The sequence below is a fragment of the Mus musculus genome, chromosome 2 (assembly GCF_000001635.26).
Source record: "Mus musculus strain C57BL/6J chromosome 2, GRCm38.p6 C57BL/6J".
In the NCBI taxonomy this organism is placed as follows: Eukaryota; Metazoa; Chordata; class Mammalia; order Rodentia; family Muridae; genus Mus; species Mus musculus.
Window position 1 is genome coordinate 133,034,105 of NC_000068.7, and position 18,221 is coordinate 133,052,325.

An 18,221-nucleotide genomic window follows, 5' to 3' on the forward strand; every position below is an offset into this window, starting at 1 on the left:
CTGTCTCTCTCTGTCTCTGTTTCTCTCTCTGTCTCTGTTTCTCTGTCTCTGTCTGTCTGTCTGTCTGTCTCTCTCTCTCTCTCTGTGTGAGTTTCGGCAACAGTTTATTATAACCTGAGGACAGGTTAGAAAGGCAAATTCTCAGGCTATGGCTCAACATTTTCAATTAGCAATGCTTGGGATGGGCCTAGAGTCTGTTTGAAAGAAGCCCCACAACTGACCAAGCACACACCCACTTTCACAGCCATGTTGTCCTGGGTTTGCCTTAGACTTAGTTAGTCAAGTGACAGGAACTTCTGCCTAAGCAATCTCACGGGAGTAGCTTTCTATTGTGTGTTCAAGGCAGGTAAACACTACCAGTATCCTTCCTAAACACTGATTTTCTCACATGAGTTGATACAATGTCCCATTCCTACCTTTCTGGAAGCTTCGTGGAGAATGATGGAAATCTGATTGGCTTTTTTTTTTTTCTTTTAAACATGAGAAAACTGTTTTTGTTTGTATGCTCATTGTCCATAGGCAGCTCTCAAGCTTTGGTTAACAGCATCAGGTATATGTTTTTAAACTTAAAAAGAAATCTTTATACTCTACATATGAGTACGATGTATTTTTATCATGCCCAGCTTCTCTTTCTCCTCAAATCTTCTTGTGTACCCTTCTACACACCCCCTAACTCTTTCTCTCAACTTTATGTTCTACTACTCTTCTGTAATATTAGTTGTTATTATGTGTATCCATTTATATCATATTGAATCTAATTACTGATCCTTTTTTATACATAAATGTAGGACTGGCTACTTGGGCACGGGAAACCGATCAGGGTACTTATCCCTGAAGAAAACTGACTTTTCAGCTAGGGGCAGAGCCTTGTGAGCCTATCCTTCATTCACATTAGTATGCCAAGTGTTGTGGCCTTGTGCAGGTAATCATACTGTTGAGTGTTATAGAAGTGACGTCCCTGCCGTGTTCAGATGGCACCATGCCTCTGCAGCCATCTCTGTCCTATGGCTCTTCCACTCCCTCCATTCTTGATGCTATGTCTGAGCCTTGGATGTACAACTTGTGTGATAGATGTCCCCTGCGGGGACGGGCATGCCACAGTCACCTACTCTCTGCGCTCTGATCAGCCGTGCTTCTCTGAAGTAGGCTCCATCTGCTGTTGAAAGAAGCTTCTGAGATGAGGGGTAAGAGCTGCACATATTTCTGGGCACAGGTGACTATTCAGAAGGCAGTTGGATCTTACTATATCATTTTAGCAAAATAGCACTAGTAGGTTCTCCGTCAGTCTTCATCTAGGGCCTCTTCACTCATGTGTTCTTGGCTGGGTTTACAGTGCCAAGTGTAAGTTCCTTCCTATTGAGTAGGCCTTAAGGTCAATCAGGCAGATTGAGATACTGCCAAGATACCAGTGCCACGGTAGTACCAGTGGGCATAACTTGCTGGGCTGGCTGTTTCTTTACTTCATCAGATTTACAGCTGGATTAGACGGGTAATAACTCTTTTCTCCTGGCAGCTTGCATAGCACCTTCCCACCCTGTGAGAGCTAGCCAAGCTGGAGCTGAGCTGGAGGCATCACCTCTGTCGGCTGGCTCTCATAGTCACTGGCTTTTTAGCATAACAGGTTGCACTGATAAGATCAACAGCCCACAGGTAGATTATAAAGTTGGCTATGTATAATTGGGGATTAATTCTAATTATATTGCTACTAGTTGAATAGGAAAAAGGGAAGATTTTTTTCTTTCCTTCCCTTTCCACTGTAACTTTCACTGGTGTATACTCTAGATGAATAAGGCCCAAAGTAAAATACTTAAGTTTTTTTTTTTTTTTTTCACAATACCTCCAAGATATATAGTGAGTATAATATTACTCCTGGCCTCAAATGGATGGAAGGAAATTTTGCTGTCTTGTTTGCTTTTTTGTCTTTTCATGCAGGTTTCTTCAGACACCCCACTTTTTACTAATCACCCCTGGAGTTCTTTACTTCTCCTTGACACAAAGCGAAGGTATTTATCCTCTCCTGTTTTTGTCTCCTGTCTTTTCAGGCTTTCATCTTTCCTTCCTTTGCGCACAATGTTATAGGATACTTTCCTCTGTGCACTGCTTGATGGTCAGCTGCTACCTGTACTAGGCATGCTCTTAGGGAGGGATTACAGCAGTGTTTCTCAAACTTGCCTGTTGCACAGGGCAACTGGGAAATCCCGTTGAAATGCAATTTCAGCTCCTTCAGCTTAGTTTCTTGGAGAAGCTAAACTTTACTTGTTTTCTGCCCCTACCCTCACTGTTTTTATAAATATATATGTAAACTGAGGTGGAAACTTCTGGCTGTGTCATGTGATGCAGACTCACATGATGGTTTGCTGAAGCAGGCTCATGTAATGTTTTGCTGAGGCACGACCTGTGAGAGGACATGTGATGTTTGGAGAGAGTATAAATAGGACTCAGTGGACAGTGATGGGGCACTTGCATAGCTCGCTTCACTGATCTTCTCTTCGTTGAGAGAGGCATAGCAGAGAACTCCTAGCATTCCTGCTGATCCTGGTTGCTCCCGCTGACTCCTGAAGTGGCCTGGTGGTTTCTGCTGGATCATAAAACCGCTGACATTTTTGAACTGAACTGTTAGTATCCTGGCACTACTGAACTGGTCTGCTGGTATCCTCACCAAGAGATTGGAGTTGCCCCCAAGAACTATTTCTACATCCCCTTGTCCTATTTACCATCTTTCTTCCCTACTTATGAATGCTGGGCTAGAACGGGTCGAAGCTTTTGAGAATCCTTATTAAAGTAGATTTGAAAAATCTAAGCCTACAGAAAATTCTCAGAATTAGCATATGAAGTAATAGACTATATTGTTTGCCACATATCTATCATTGTACTTTCTTTACACTTACCCCAAGATCTCACTTGTTCCCTCTCCATCTTCTTACTGGTCTCCTTCTTCCCTATAAATAAGTCCCTTTCTCCTTTCATGTCAAATATGTGCATGTGTGTATTATATTTCTGTATATGAAGGAAAAACTTAATTCTTCCCTTAACATGATGATTTCTAGTTTTTTCCACTTTAAAAAAAAGGTGGGATGACTTCATCTTTCTTATGCTGAATAAAAATCTATTGGATATATGTACCACATCTTATTTGTCCATCTATCTGTTTCTGGGCATCTAGGCTGATACCATATCTTGGCTATTATAAACAATGGATGTGCCGGGATCTCTGTGGTCCACTTGGATTCCTTTGAGTATATACCCAAGAATGGTATTCCTGAGTCATATGGTAGTTCTACTTTTAGTCTTTTGAGGATTCTCCATATTGATCTTCTTGGTGAAAGTATCTCTTTTTCTCTGTGTCATTAGCATCTGTTGCCATTTGTCTCCAGGGTGGGGTGACGTAGAATATGAATACCGTTTTAATTTGTATTTCCTCATGGCTAAGAATTTTGATCAGTTTTTCTTTTCCTTTCTTCTTTCCTCCCTTTGTCTTCTGTCTCTCTGTCTCTGTCTCCCCCCCTCCCCCCCTTTCTTGTCTTTCTATTAATTCTGACTGCCCTGGGATTCACTATTTAGACCAGGAAGGCCTTGAAGTCACAGAGATCCACCTGCCTCTGCTTCCTGAGTGCTGGAATTAAAGGTGTGTGCCATTCTGCCTGGCTAGTTTTTCTTATATTTATTGTTCATTTATATTTCTTTTGACAACTGTCTGTTGATTTCATTGTCTACTGATTGGATGATTTTTTTTTGTGTGTTCAATTTTTAAAAACTCTTTATAGTTTCTAGACACTAATTTCTGTCAGATATTTATCTGGAGATTTTTCTCCTGTCCTGTAGTCTGTCTCTCCAATGAGTTGTTTCCTTTGCTCTACAGAAGTGTTTCAACTTCATACAGTCCTGGATGCCAATTTTTGGTTTTATTTCTTGAACTACTCACATCCTTTTCAGTCTGTGCTGATTTCTTTTTTTTTAATTTATTATGTATTTTCCTCAATTACATTTCCAATGCTATCCCAAAAGTCCCCCATACCCCCCCCCCCCACTTCCCACCCACCCATTCCCATTTTTTTGGCCCTGGCGTTCCCCTGTACTGGGGCATATAAAGTTTGTGTGTCCAATGGGCCTCTCTTTCCAGTGATGGCCAACTAGGCCATCTTTTGATACATATGTAGCTAGAGTCAAGAGCTCCGGGGTACTGGTTAGTTCATAATGTTGTTGCACCTACAGGGTTGCAGATCTCTTTAGCTCCTTGGATACTTTCTCTAGCTCCTCCATTGGGGGCCCTGTGATCCATCCAATAGCTGACTGTGAGCATCCACTTACGTGTTTGCTAGGCCCCAGCCTAGTCTCACAAGAGACAGCTATATCTGGGTCCTTTCACTGTGCTGATTTCTATTTTCCTATGTTTTACTTGAACAGTTTAAGAATTTCAGGTCTTCTATAAAACTTTTTGATCTACTTTGAATTGACTTCTGTACAAGATAAGAGATAAGGATCTTATTTTATTCTTCTGCGTGTAGATATTGTTTTCTGAACACCAGTCATTGAATTTGTTCCATATTTTCTAATGTCACACCTCTTCAAAAATGAGGTATCTTTACCTGTGTGTATTTATATTTAGGTCTGTCCCATTGGTGTATGTGGGGTGTGTGTGTGTTTGTGTGTGTGTGTGTAGTAAGCTGTTTTGTTGTCTGTAGTTTAATTCGATATCAGAAATTGATGTCAGAGATATTTCCAGCTACGTTCTGTTTGCTCAAGATTATTTTGACTATTTAAGATTTTTTTAGGATTCTATATGAATTTTAACATGTTTCATCTATTTCTGTGAGCAATATTGTAATTTTGATAGGATTGCATTGAGTCTTTATATCTTTTTGATAATATAACCGTTTCCCAATGTTAGTTCTAATGATCAATGTACCTGAGCAGTCATTATATCTTCTCCAGTTCTTTCTTCAGCATTTTCAGAAGTCTCATCTTAGTTAATTTTATTCCTAGATTTTTGTCTTTTTTTTTTTAAACTACTGCTGTGATAACATATCCCGACCAAAGCAACTTAATGGAGAATGGATTTCCTTTGTATCATAGTTTAAGGTTATAGCTCCTCACGGCAGAGAAGTCATAGCTGCAGGAGCTCAAGGCATTGAATTCACAGTTGAGAGGCAGAGTGATGACGTGTTGGGGTCACTTCCTCCAACTTATGCTGCTCAGGATTCCTGCAGAGGATGGTGCCAGTACATCTTACACAGCTCAGGATCCACCCACAGGTCGGTGCCAAGGCATCACTGGTACATAGGAAGGCTGCTGATTTTTATATGTTGGTTTTGTGTCCTGCTCCATTACTGGAAGCATCTATTAGCTCTAAGAGGTTTCTGGCAAACCCTTAAGTTCTCTTATATACAGGATCTGCAAGCAAAGGTGATTTGATTTCTTTCTTACTTATGCCCTTTTACTTTTCTCACTTAGCTCCAGCGAAACCTTCAGGCACTGTATTGAGTAAGATTGACATATCGTTTTAGTACACTGAAATGTATTCATTTTACTCCAAGGTTTTTCTGTTTGTTTCATAGAGAGATAATGACTTTTTTCTTTACGTGTTCATATGATAATGTGATTTCTGTCTCTGAGTCTATTAACGTACTTATTGAGTGTGTCTTATATGTTGAACAACCTTTGCGTACTACAAACTAATCCAAGTGGATCATTATGAATGATAGTTTTGATTCATTGTTGAAGTTTTATTGAATATTTCTGCCTCTGTGTTCATCAGGAAGACTGGCTTTCTTCCTTCTTTCCTTGTGTCTTTATCAGGTCTTGGTATTAGAGTAACACTGCTTTGTGATGGGTTTGGCAGCCTCCCTCCTTCCCTTTCTATGTATGGAGCAGTCTGAGGAGCCCTAACAGTCTGTTAGCTCTCCCAAAAGATTTGGTCAAATCCAGAATTCATCACTTTAAGTTGCAAAATTGTTTATTATTGCTTCAGTTGCCTTGCTTGTTACAGATCTGATTAAGTTGTGTATATCCCAATCATTAATTTTGGTAACATGGATCTAGCATTTTTTTTTTTAAATTTTACAATTTACCGGAATATAAGCTTTTTAAAGCATATCTTAACAATCTAATAAATTATTTTCTATTTGTTGTGAAAACTGCCTTTCTACTAATTTTACTGATTTGTATCTTTTAAAATTTTTTTTCTAGTTTAGTTAAAGGCTTATCAGTCTGTTATTATTTCCTAGTTTTAGCTCATTGTGATCAAATAGAATATAAGAAATGATCTCAGTTTTCTATATTTTTAAAGACTCACTTTGCATCCTAAAATAACTATTTTTTTTCCATCACTCATTGTGAAGGTTTTCCATGCTCTAGTGGATGATCCCACACCCATATGCATATGGGCTTCACTAGCTGGACTTAGTGCTTATTTAACAAGGAAAAAAGGCATGAAGTTGGGAAGAACATGAAAGGAGTTGCAGGGGGAGGTGGGGAGTAGATTCAATAATATTTACTTATATAACTATGTAATATTTTTATATTTTATAATATATAAATATATAAAATATAAATAATAATTATATAAGTATGAAATTTTCAGGATAAAAATATGTAAAGAGAATAAAAGAAAATAAATAATAAAGACAAAATAATGTTTAAAAACAAGCCTTAAGGGGCTGGAGAGATAGCTTAGTGGTTAAGGGTTAAAGAGAATGGTAGGTTTTGTTTTTTGTTTTTTGTTTTTTGTTTTTTTTTGTTTTTTTAAAATGTATTGATTTTACTTCTATGGGTGCACTGTAGCTGTGTTCAGCTACCACAAGAGGGAGGCAGAAGCCATTACAAATGGCTGTGAGTCACAGTGCAGTTGCTAGGATTCAAACTCAGAACCTTTGGAACTGCGATGGGGCCTCTTAACCACTGAACCATCTCTCCAGCATAAAATAACCTTTTTTTCTTTTTTTTTAAAGTAGAAGCTCTGTTGCTTGTGAGATGTATGCATATTTTTCAGCATGTGGGGATATTCCGCAGAGCCCCGTTATGTATTTTATTTTTCTGAAGTTATTGTGAATGATTGTTTTTCCTAAGCATGATCATTATTGCTATAAATAAACTTCACTGACTTTTATATATTTTGTGGGTTTTGTGCTTTGTTGAAAGTGTTGATTAGATCTAAAAGTCCATTAGACTTCTGATGGAGTCCTTAGGATCTTGTATTCTGTCTTGTCTTCTTGACTTTAGCACCACACTGCAATCACCTGCAGCTGGTAACGTGTTTGAAGCCTGGCAAGTCTCACACTGTCTCTCATAGGTTGTGCCTCAGTTGGGTGAAGCACAACTTTTTAGGCAGAGTTATTGGTTATTAGGCAGAACCAATAGAACATTATTGTAAAAGGGGTTTATCATATTGCTTATATGACAGACTAGGAGGCTCAACAATGTTTTGTTTGTTTGTTTGTTTTTGTTTTTGTTTTTGTTTTTGTTTTTTTTATTTCTCGAGACAGGGTTTCTCTGTGTAGCCTTGGCTGTCCTGGAACTCACTTTGTAGACCAGGCTGGCCTCAAACTCAGAAATCTGCCTGCCTCTGCCTCCCAAGTGCTGGGAGTAAAGGCATGTGCCACCACGCCCGGCCGGTCAACAATGCTTTTGCATGCTGGACCTAGAACTGGGCAGCTGCTCAGTCGATGAAGCTGCTTGTCTCCGCTGCCTTAATCCTGTACTGAAGGCCCAGGAGATCTTCTGAGAGCTGATGGCACTCAGGTCCAGAAAAGCTGGACTATGGTGTTGGTGGACAATGGCCTCAGTGGCAGACAAACTCACTGAAGATGCCTGTATCCAGTCTTTTGCTACTTTGTGGGTTCTTCTTTCTTCCACCTTTCTGCACCCCTTTTCTTCTACTCTTTCAACCCCCTAACACTTAGGAGAGAAAAAAAAGATAGAGAGAAAAGGAAAGAGGTCCCTGAATAAAGTCAGGGGTAGGAAAGGGAATGATATTATTTTATTGTTAGACTATTTTCTGCTGATTAGGGGAGTTGAGTTCCTTGGGGCAAATTTGATCTTCACTCTCAGGATATCTAATTTCTTCTTCTTGTTTCTTCTTTGCACATGTAACAAAACGGGCCAACAGTAATTACTACCAATCAACCAACAACAACATCAACAGCTCCCCAACTCTTGGGGCCCTGGGTACTTCTGAAAAGTACCCAGAATTCCAAACATAACACAATCACAGAAACTATCTGCAACTGGCAAAATCACACACCTGCTAGAGCATGAAGCAAATCATAGTCATCTGCTGCAGATAGGTGAAGCAGCTGCATATCCCACACCTGGTATTAAGATGAAACAATAGTCATATAGTATTTCTGTGTTTTTAAAAGAAACCAAAAATCCAAAATTGTCATACAGAAGCTCTGGTAGGTAATGTTGCTGTGATCTCCTTTGTATGTGTCTTTTTTTGAAGACATCCTCATGAATATTTCCAGAGGTGTGTCTCCTAAGAGATTCTAAGTCCCTTCAAGTTGACAAGACCAACCATGTGTACACATGGGCATTCACTGAAGTTTTTGGTTAATTCTAATATGTTGCCACAGTAAGAGGATATCACTTCTTCAGTGTTTTGCTAAAACTGTCTGTCAGACTTCCCTGGAGGCACACTCTAGCCAACTGTGATAGAGCAGAGGAGGGAAGAAAAACACTGGCATTGTCTTCCCAGGCTTGAATCTCCACTCTCATTATCTGTGTGACTATAGAGAAACTAACTAGCATCTCCATGTCTTGATTTCCCTATTTGTAAAATGAAGATAGAGGATTATGGTGAATTCAAATGTACATATTAGATGTATAGTAGTTATATATTCTTATATAACCACTCAGAAGCTTATTGCTTTAAGATATCAAATACACACCATATGGGTTTCTATGAGTCAGGAATTTGCAAATAATTTTGTAAGGATATGTCATGACATTGCAATCAAAATGTAGCGGGAGGTGTAGGGAACAGGAAACTAACAAATAAGTAGGGTGAGCAAGTTTATAGATCTAATGTACAGCATGTGTTCCATCTTAGCTCTTTCCTGTTGCTGTGATATAACACTCTGGCAAAGCAGCTGAAAGGAGAAAGGGTTTCTTTTAGGACATAGTTCCAGGTTATAGTTCATCAGTCCATCAGGAGCCTGAAGCAGCTAATCACATTGTCTGCACAGAAGTAGACAGCACTTAGTGAATGCGTGCTAGTACTCAGCTTGCTTTCTCTACTTAAAAAAACCACATTTATTTGCTCATTTGTATAAGTGTACATGCACATGTGTGTGTGTGTGTGTGTGTGTGTGTGTGTGTGTGTATTTGTATCTGCACACATACACTCACAGAGCAAGCACATGTCTAGAGATCAGGAGAAAATTCAGAGAAGTCAGTTCTTTCCTTTTACCGTTAGGGTCTAGGGACCAAACTCAGCTTGTTAATCTTGGCAGCAAGTGCCTTTACCTCCTGAGCCATTTTGCTATTTCTCTGTACTCTTATACATTCTAGAATTCTCTGACTAGGGATTAGTGACACAGTGGCTGGGTCTTCCCACCTGGGATAAAGTAGTCGACGTCTGTTCTCCCCCCAAACATGCCCAGAGGCCCATCTCCAGCTGATTCTAACTTCTGTCATGTTGATAATTAACACTGGTCATCACAGCTGCTATAGTCAACAGTGTATGATTATAGCTGTTCTTGCTACAGGGAATGAAATGGGTGCCAACATGGGGTGATGATGATGGATCCGTTACATTGTTCCACCTCAGTGGACATTTTACTATAGATGTCCATACAGCATCATGGTGTTTCCCTCTAGCATAAGCAATAAAATATCCTTAAAAGGAGAGGTGCTGACTGGAAATGCAGTGATCTGGAAGGGGACTGGAGGATTATCCATTTCCCATGTAATCCAATTCATGTGGTTGTTGGCAGGATCTTCCCTTCATCGGCCCCTCCCTGTGTTTGGTTGCTTAAACGTCTTTCCAACATGTCATCTGGCTTCTTTAACTTGAGAGAGGGACGGAGGGACAGAGGGAGGGAGAGAGGGAGAAATGGAGGGAGGGAGGGAGGGAGGGAGGGAGGGAGGGAGTGAGAGAGAGAGATAGAGATGAGAGGAAGCTTTTGGCTTTCTATGACAGAGGCTCAGAAGTCATACCATCCTATCTCCTCTTGTCTCCTTCATTAGAAGGGACACTACACTGAAGGGGAGTGGAACAAACCTGTTAAAGATTTATCAACAAATTTATGGATGTATTTAAAGCCCTCCACAGTTTGGGGGTCATGCCAAACAACAGGTGTTCAGTATTAGGTATTTTCCACAGTTGCCTGAAAGTGCTTTATGGTGCCATATGGTTTCCTAGAGTTAGCCATGACCAGTGGAACTATCTTGATGGTAGACATCTTCATTTCTGCATGGTCCAGTATAGCTCCTCTGAATCCATGTGACTACCCAGCCTCTGAAATGCACTAGGTATAAATGAAGATCTAGATTTTAAGTTTAATTTTATATAATTATAATGTAAAGTTTAGCCAGCACATGTGGCAATAGCTACTACACTGCCCAGCTGGGTGAGAGGGCCTTGCTTTCGAGAGTGTGCCATTGTGATTAGCGATGTCCATATTCCTAAAGGCCTTGTGAGAGATACAGAACTGCTAACCACATCCAGAATTCCCAGCTCTGAATCTTAACCTGGGGTTTCTCCATTTCCAGCCCTTTCTGAACCACTTGTCCACGTTTTACACCCAGTTGCTGTTTCTGGAAGATGTGAGCTTTGTCTGAGCTGATGTCTCTGGCTGGAGGATTTGTGGCAGACTCTTCATTTGCCAAGGCCTGTGATGTCTTCAGTGCCTTTCCTTTTAAATCACTTGAGAAGTAATTGCTCCTTTTCTGTTACTAGGGAACTTAATATGCATCCACGACAAGACTTCCCTATGGTAATATTCTTACGTGTTTGGGATTTAGGACTGTGTGCATCTCTGGAAGCTTCATTTTAAACTACCACGTCTTTTATGAAATTTTAAAAATACAAACTCAAGGGGCGTGGTGGAAGCAACAAGACTCTGGGTCCTACCTGGCCCTCTCTGGCTGGTGTTGCAGAAGCAAGGAAGAATGTGGTGGAGAGATGGACAAGAAGAGAATCAGAGTACTTTGTGTGCTATGAAAATTAGCAGAACTGGAGATCGGTGCCGACAAGGGAGGAACAGCTAGCCTGCTGTGGGAGGCACGCTGTCACCGGAAGCTGCGGAGATGTCTGCCCAAGCTGCTGTCTCTGGGAGGGTCCGGTATTGATGGTGTAGAAGACGCTAGAGGCCTTGAACTAGACTAATGACTCATTGCAATTAACATTCACAAGTAAAGTTTTTCTGGCAAAGGGGTATACTGTGTGACACAGGGCAGCTTCCAGTGCCACTACTATGAACAAGTGTGTGATGGAGACTCGGGAAAGATGGAGGAGTGGAACGGTACATGCACAGAAGGCTGTGGTCGATAGAGGAGTAGGTTATTGCTCTGAAAGGTCTGAAAGAATTTGTTCTTTCTTTTCTAATTTTTATTTGTATTTTTTATTTACTTTTGTGGAAAATACTATAAGGGTGGAAGACACATATGAAGGACTGGGAAGTGAGTGGGATCAGGATTCATGGTGTGAGATTCCCAAACAGCCAATAAAAAATTATGGTTTAAAACAAATCTGGACAAGTGAAAATAAACCACAAAAACAAAAAATTAAAAACCAACTCCACCCCCACACTTAAAGAGGTTAAGTGTACTAAATCATACTCTTTAACTCAAGGAAATTCTCTTTTCATTGCCCTTTTTTTCCAACTGAGCAAGAGGCCCAAATGGTATCAGGGGCTGACTTGCGGGAACAGTGACTTCGCACCTTCTTAGCGAAGATGTTGGGACTGGGAAGCAAAGGTCCCTACTGGCCTCTCGGGGCTCATCCTCCCAGCGTATTTGCAGACTTCCATGTTGCATGACTCTTTCTTCAGTTCTAGGCTTGTGTTCATCTGCCTATGAGCATGGTGCACATATTTTTGCATAGGCATTTGAAATTTGCACCCCCCCATCGTCTTGCCTCCACCCCCTCCCCTACTTCCTGCAACCTGGGAATTGTCTTAGATGCTGGTGTTATCCTGAGCTTCCATGATGCTCAGGGTCATCCAGGAGGGTAGGAATGGTCGATCACTTTGGTCTCATATTTAATTTCTTTGATTGTCAGTGGTATTGAGGATGCCTTCATGTATTCCTTGTTCTTTCTTTTTCCTTTGAGATGGGTAGAAAGCTTTCTTTTGAAAAACAGATCATAGTTTATCATTTCTATTCTTGATGCCAACTTTTACAGGAACCCAAGTTTTAAAAGCTAAGGTGCCTATGATATAAAATGATACTGTTATAATATCTATTATGATTTTCCATGCCTCATTGTAAAGAACTTACAACACCAAAAGGACACAAAGACTTTCTCTAGATTTGCTCTCATTTTAAAAATGTTTTCAGCATTGCATCCATGTGTATAGTTCAGCTGGAATTCATAAGTATATATGATAAAATATAACTCCAGGAACTGTCCGATAATTTGCTTTTTTCTATTGGTCTACACTGTCATTTCTACCATGTCCATATATCAGTAGATCCATTTCTGGACACAATATTTTGAACCATTAGTCAATTTATCTGTTTTGTACTGTGTTCAAGATTTTTGTAGCTTTATGCTCCTGCCACACAGGGATTTGCTATGTCATCATGTTTGTTCTTGAACTTGTGACCCTCCTACATTAGTCTCCCAAATGTTCCTGTGACAGGTGTATATCATCACATTCAGCTGAATTTCTTTTTTTTTTTTCAGCATCAAAGTTTTTATTCCAGCCTTAAATGAAATCTTTTAATCAAACAAAGTGAAAATTTTAGGTTTGGACATAGTAAGGCTTATGATTTGCTAACAGCATTTAATAACACGTTAATGACTGAACCTATAATCCTGGCACTTGGGAGACAGAGGCAAGAAGATCCTGAGTTTCAGGCCAGCCTCAGTAGATGTAGCAGACCCATACTGATCCTGAGTCAAGTCCCACACGCCATACTTTTAGGTCCTACTCTTCCCCCACTTTACGTGCTATCTGAACTTTTATCTTTCAGAAGACTCTTCTACTTCCATCCATTTGTCTGAATTTTCATCTATTTCTTTTGAATCTCAAGTACCAATTGCAGTTTCTCCATTTTCTGGAGTCTCTCATCCAGTTTTACTAGAACTTCAGCTAGCAAATTCTGGAGTGGTAGCTCGAACAAACATCTTCCATTTTCCTCATTTAGACATAATCCTACACATTCCGTCCTGTGATGCTGAACATGGACTAGATCCTGACACACTACCATCTCCTTCTTCCAAGGCACAAAACTCTGCTCTCTTCCTTTCCAAAGCCAGCTCCAGCTCAAGGTTGCCTTGCTCCCCAGTTGAATGTCTATAGCTTAAAATAAGCCCTAATGTTTGATATGGCAAATACCTTTGTTGCATATTCAAATATTTATTGATGAAACTTATGGATTGATTTAGATGTTATTTTGTAAAAAATGAATCCTGTGGCTGGGTGGTGGTGATGTATGCCTTTAGTCCCAGCACTTGGGAGGCAGAGGCAACAGGTCTTTGAGTTTGAGGTCAACCTGGTTTACAGATGGTTCCGGGACAGCCAGGGTTACACTAAGAAACTCCCCAAAATAAAACCCCAAAACAAAACCCAAAACCAACCAACCAACTAAACCAAACCAACCAACCAAACAAACAAAAACTCCAAAAAACCAAACCAAAAATCAACCAACCAACCAAACCAAAGAGCCACAACTACCAAAAAAAAAATTCCATTATTTCTGTATAGCATTGTGTGTGTGTGTGTGTGTGTGTGTGTGTGTGTAGCCTCAGGTACTCTCTCACTGACCTAGAACTCACCTAGTAGATTATGATGGTTGTCCAGCAAACTCCAGGGATCTGTCTCTCTAAGCCTCCCCAGTGACTGAATTTTAAGCATATGCCACCATGCCTGGCTTTTAAAAATGTATGTTTTGGAGGTAAAACCCAGGCAGGTATTTTTCCAACTGTGCTAGCCTTCTACCCCTGCATTTCATTTTAAAAATCATATTTTCTAACTTTAATATAAAGTGCACTTGACTTTCCTGTACTGAAAGTTTCTATGTCTAGTGAACTTGCTGGAGTCCTTACTGATTATATTAATTTACAGACATACTCAGTAGACCTCTCTATCAGAGAATTAGTACTTGTTTGGACAACATCCACACTTTGTGTATTCATTCTTTAAGAAGTGAAAGCTAATCTTCCTTGTTTGAGGCAGGCTAGACCGAGTGATTTGTTTCCACATCCCACAATACGGGGCTGAACTCAGGGTCTTGTATTTGCTGACCATTAACTATATCACTGAGTGACTTGGTTGAGCAAATAGGAGAGAGCAGAAATGATGGTATGTCATTTCTAAGATTTGGTCATAAAGGACATTTCAACTTCGATTTTGCTCTCTGGGGGACGCCAGCTGTCACAGTAGCGGACACTCAGGCAGCCCTCTGGAAAGGCCCCTGAATGCCGAGGAACCGATACTTCCTGCCAACAGCCACGGTAGTAAGCCATCTTGGACTCAAACTCTCTGGTTTCCAGTCAGATTGTTGGAAGCCTGCAGCTGCACCAGACATTTTGACTACAGCTTCTGGAGAGACCTGGAGTCTCCAAGGAGCTCCTAGATTCCTGACCTTCAGAAACTGTTTAAACAATACATTTTTTTTCCAGAGAGACAAATTTAGCCCTTTTTTTTGGTGATTGTACGGATCTTGTTCACAGCCAAGTCACATAGTAGAGTAGGAAGAAATGAACTTTCTTATGTAACTTTTTGCTTTTTCTTAGACTTGATGATTACTTCTTTTCTTTATGTGTACGTTTCGTTTGAACCTCATAGCAAGCCTTTCATCTTTAATATGCCAATTACTCCTTAGCCTCAGGCCAAAACGCAAGCTGCAAAAGCAGTAATTCTCAATTCTCTTTCAACCTCAGGAATCATACTTTGTATCTCATGAGGTATATATAATTCCTGAAGAAAGATAATTGGCTGATCAAAGAAAGTTTTTTTTTCTCATTCTAAATTTAATGTTTTTTTGTGTGTTTCTAATAACTTTATTGAACTTTTAACATACAATTTATATATATTTAAGTCATACAAATCGATGTTTTGATATGTGTGTGCAAATGTGTGTTTATGTTTGTGTGTCTATATTGTGGTCCATATTGGTTGTCTCTTGACAGGACCTAGACTCATGTTGGAGACAAATCTTTTGACATGTTTGTGAAAAAAATTTCCAGATTATGTTACTTAAGGTGAGAGAGATCCACCCTAACCCTGAACTTCACAAGAAGAAGCAAGCTAACTGGGTATCTGTGTTCATCACTGTCTGCTTCCTGACTGTGGCCATGATGTGAGTAGCTCCTTTAAGCTCGCCATGACTTCTCTGCCATGACTGACTGTGACATTGCACTGGAAGGTAGCCACTCTTCCTTTCTCAAGATGTTTGTGTTAGGTATTCTGTTGTAGCAACGGAAGAGGTAAGTGATCTAGTGGTGGTATTGTTAACATATCTCAGGTAATATATCTAGTACTTCTACATAGTGACTATTTTTTTTTGTTGTTGTTGTTTGTGGGAATGTCTATGTGGTGAGACAACTTACAATCTTGTCCTTTTAGTGAAACTCAAGTATGTACCATAGAACTGTTAATATCATCACAAGGATCCACATTAGTCCTCTGGAGTCAATTGGTTTTGCATAGTGAAAATTTGTTATACTACCAGCATCAGCCCATTTTGCTCTCTACTTAGTATATAGATGAATACACTTTAGTATTTTTTTTTTTAGTAAAAATGATACATTCTCTTAACTTTCAAGTATTAAAAATGCATTGAAACCTTGAGTTAGTTGGGTATGGAATTTAAGGTCAGGTACCAAACGTGTATTTTGTTGTCTTTTACTACCTGTTGTTACTATAGAAAAGTCTACATGTCCTTTGACATTATCTCTCCCTCTTCTTTCCTTTTTGATTCTTCTCAGATTCATAAAATATATCTAGATAAAAATTTATTTTGTATGTTTCTAAAACTGAAAGTTACATAAGAGCAAGTACTCTTAACTGGTGAAGGATCTCCTTAGCCCCCAAATTTAGACACAGTATTTTTGTTGTTATTTTTTAAAATATATTTTAATTAAAATGAAATTACATCTGTTTTTTTTTCTCCAGCCCTCTTGACTACTCTCCCTGAAACCCTCTTATACTCTCCAACTCTCAAGTTGATAGCTTCTTTTACTTTGAATATTATTATTTCATACATATGTTTGCATATGCAGGCACAAATGTATATCAACACAACCCACTGAGTCTATTTTTTTGTTTGTTTGTTTGTGTGTATATAGCTTCAAGGATGACCACTCTGCATTGAACAACCAATAAAGGAGCCACCTCTGGAAGAGGCTAACTCTCCTTCTCCCACCCACCATTAGTTGTTCTTTGTCCAGGACTATGACCCAGTGAAAACTTAGTTTTAGGTTTTTGAGAATTTTCCATACTGATTTCCAGAGTGGCTGCACCAATTTGTGTTCCAATTAACAGTGAATGATGGGGCCTCCATCTCCACATCCTCCCCAGCATTTGTGGTTGTTCAGCCATTCTGACTGGACTGAGACAAATCTCAAAGTTGTTTTATTTGCATTTTCTTAATCACTAAGGATGATGGACAATATTCTTTTTTATGATTTATTTATTTTTGTTCACTTTACATCCCTCTCCCTCCTTTCCTCCCTGTCCAGCCCTTACAAACCCCTTCCTCCGTTATCCCCTCCCCTTCTTTGCCCTCAGAGAAGGGGAAGCCTCCTGTGGGAATGATCCCACCCTGGGACTTCTAATTCCTGTAGGACTAAGCACCTCCTCTCCCACTGAGGCCCAAGCAGGCAGTACAGACAGGGGAAGGGGACCCAATGGCAGGCAATAGAGTCAGAGACAGACCCTGTTTCAATTGCTAGGGGACCCACATGAAGACCAAGCTGCACATCTACAAATGTGTGAAGGGTCTAGGTTCAGCCCCTGCATGCTCTTTGGTTGGTGGTTCAGTCTCTGTGAGCACCCATGGGCCCAGATTAGTTGATCTGTAGGTCTTCTTGTGGTGTCCTTGACCCCTCTAGCTCCATCAATTCTATCCTCCACTCTTCCATAAGACTCCCTGAGCTCCACCTGATGGTTGACTGTGAGTCTCTGCATCTGTTTCCATTTGCTGCTGAATGAAGCCTCTCAGGAGACAGTTATGCTCGGTTCCTGTCTGCATAGTATAGTATCATTAATAGTGTCAGGGGTTGACTCTCTCCCATTGGATGGGTCTTAAGTTGAGCTAGTCATTGGTTGGCCATTTCTCTGTCTTTATCGTTGTGCACCTTGTAGATAGGACAAATTTTGGGTTGAAAGTTTTGTGGTTGGGTTGATGTCCCTGGACTTCCACTGGAAGTCCTGCCTGGCTATAGGAGATGGCTACTTCAGTCTCTACATCTCCTGATGGTAGTAATTTCAGGTAAGGTCATTCCCATAGGCTCCACCCCCCCCCCATAGATCTCCCCCATCCCAAGTCTCTTCAAGACCCAGCTATACCATTCCCTGGGCATATGCCCAGAAGACAGCCCACTATAGTACAGGGACACTTGCTCAACTATGTTCCTAGCAGGTTTCTTGCTAATAGCCAGAAACTGGAAATAACCAAGATGTCCATCAACTGAAGAATGGATATAGAAAATGTGGCAAGTCTACACAATAGAATACTATTCAATTATTAAAAATGAAGACACCATGAAATTGGCAGAAAAATAGATGGAACAAGAAAATATCACTCTGAGTTAGGCAACCCAGACCTAGAAAGACATGTATGGTATTTTCTCACTTATAATTGGAACAGAAGGGTTTAGTATTTGTTCTTTTGAATTTTAGTCTGGCTTTGGTCATGCCGCCATCTGTTGAAGTTTGGTCTTTTGTTAGGTATTGTAATGCTAAATACTGGCCCCCAAGGCCTGGTTGCCCCCTGCGATGAGAGAATCTTCATGTACACAAAGTGATGCTATGAGACCTTGGTCCTTTATTTTAAAACTATTGGTTGAATAAAGATTCTGACAGCCTATAGCTGGGCAGAAGGGAGGTAGG

At 40.1% G+C, this 18,221-nt stretch overlaps 1 pseudogene; it reads right to left on the reverse strand.

The window, feature by feature from the left end:
• Gm14103 (predicted gene 14103) lies at positions 13,083–13,448 on the reverse strand (annotated as a pseudogene).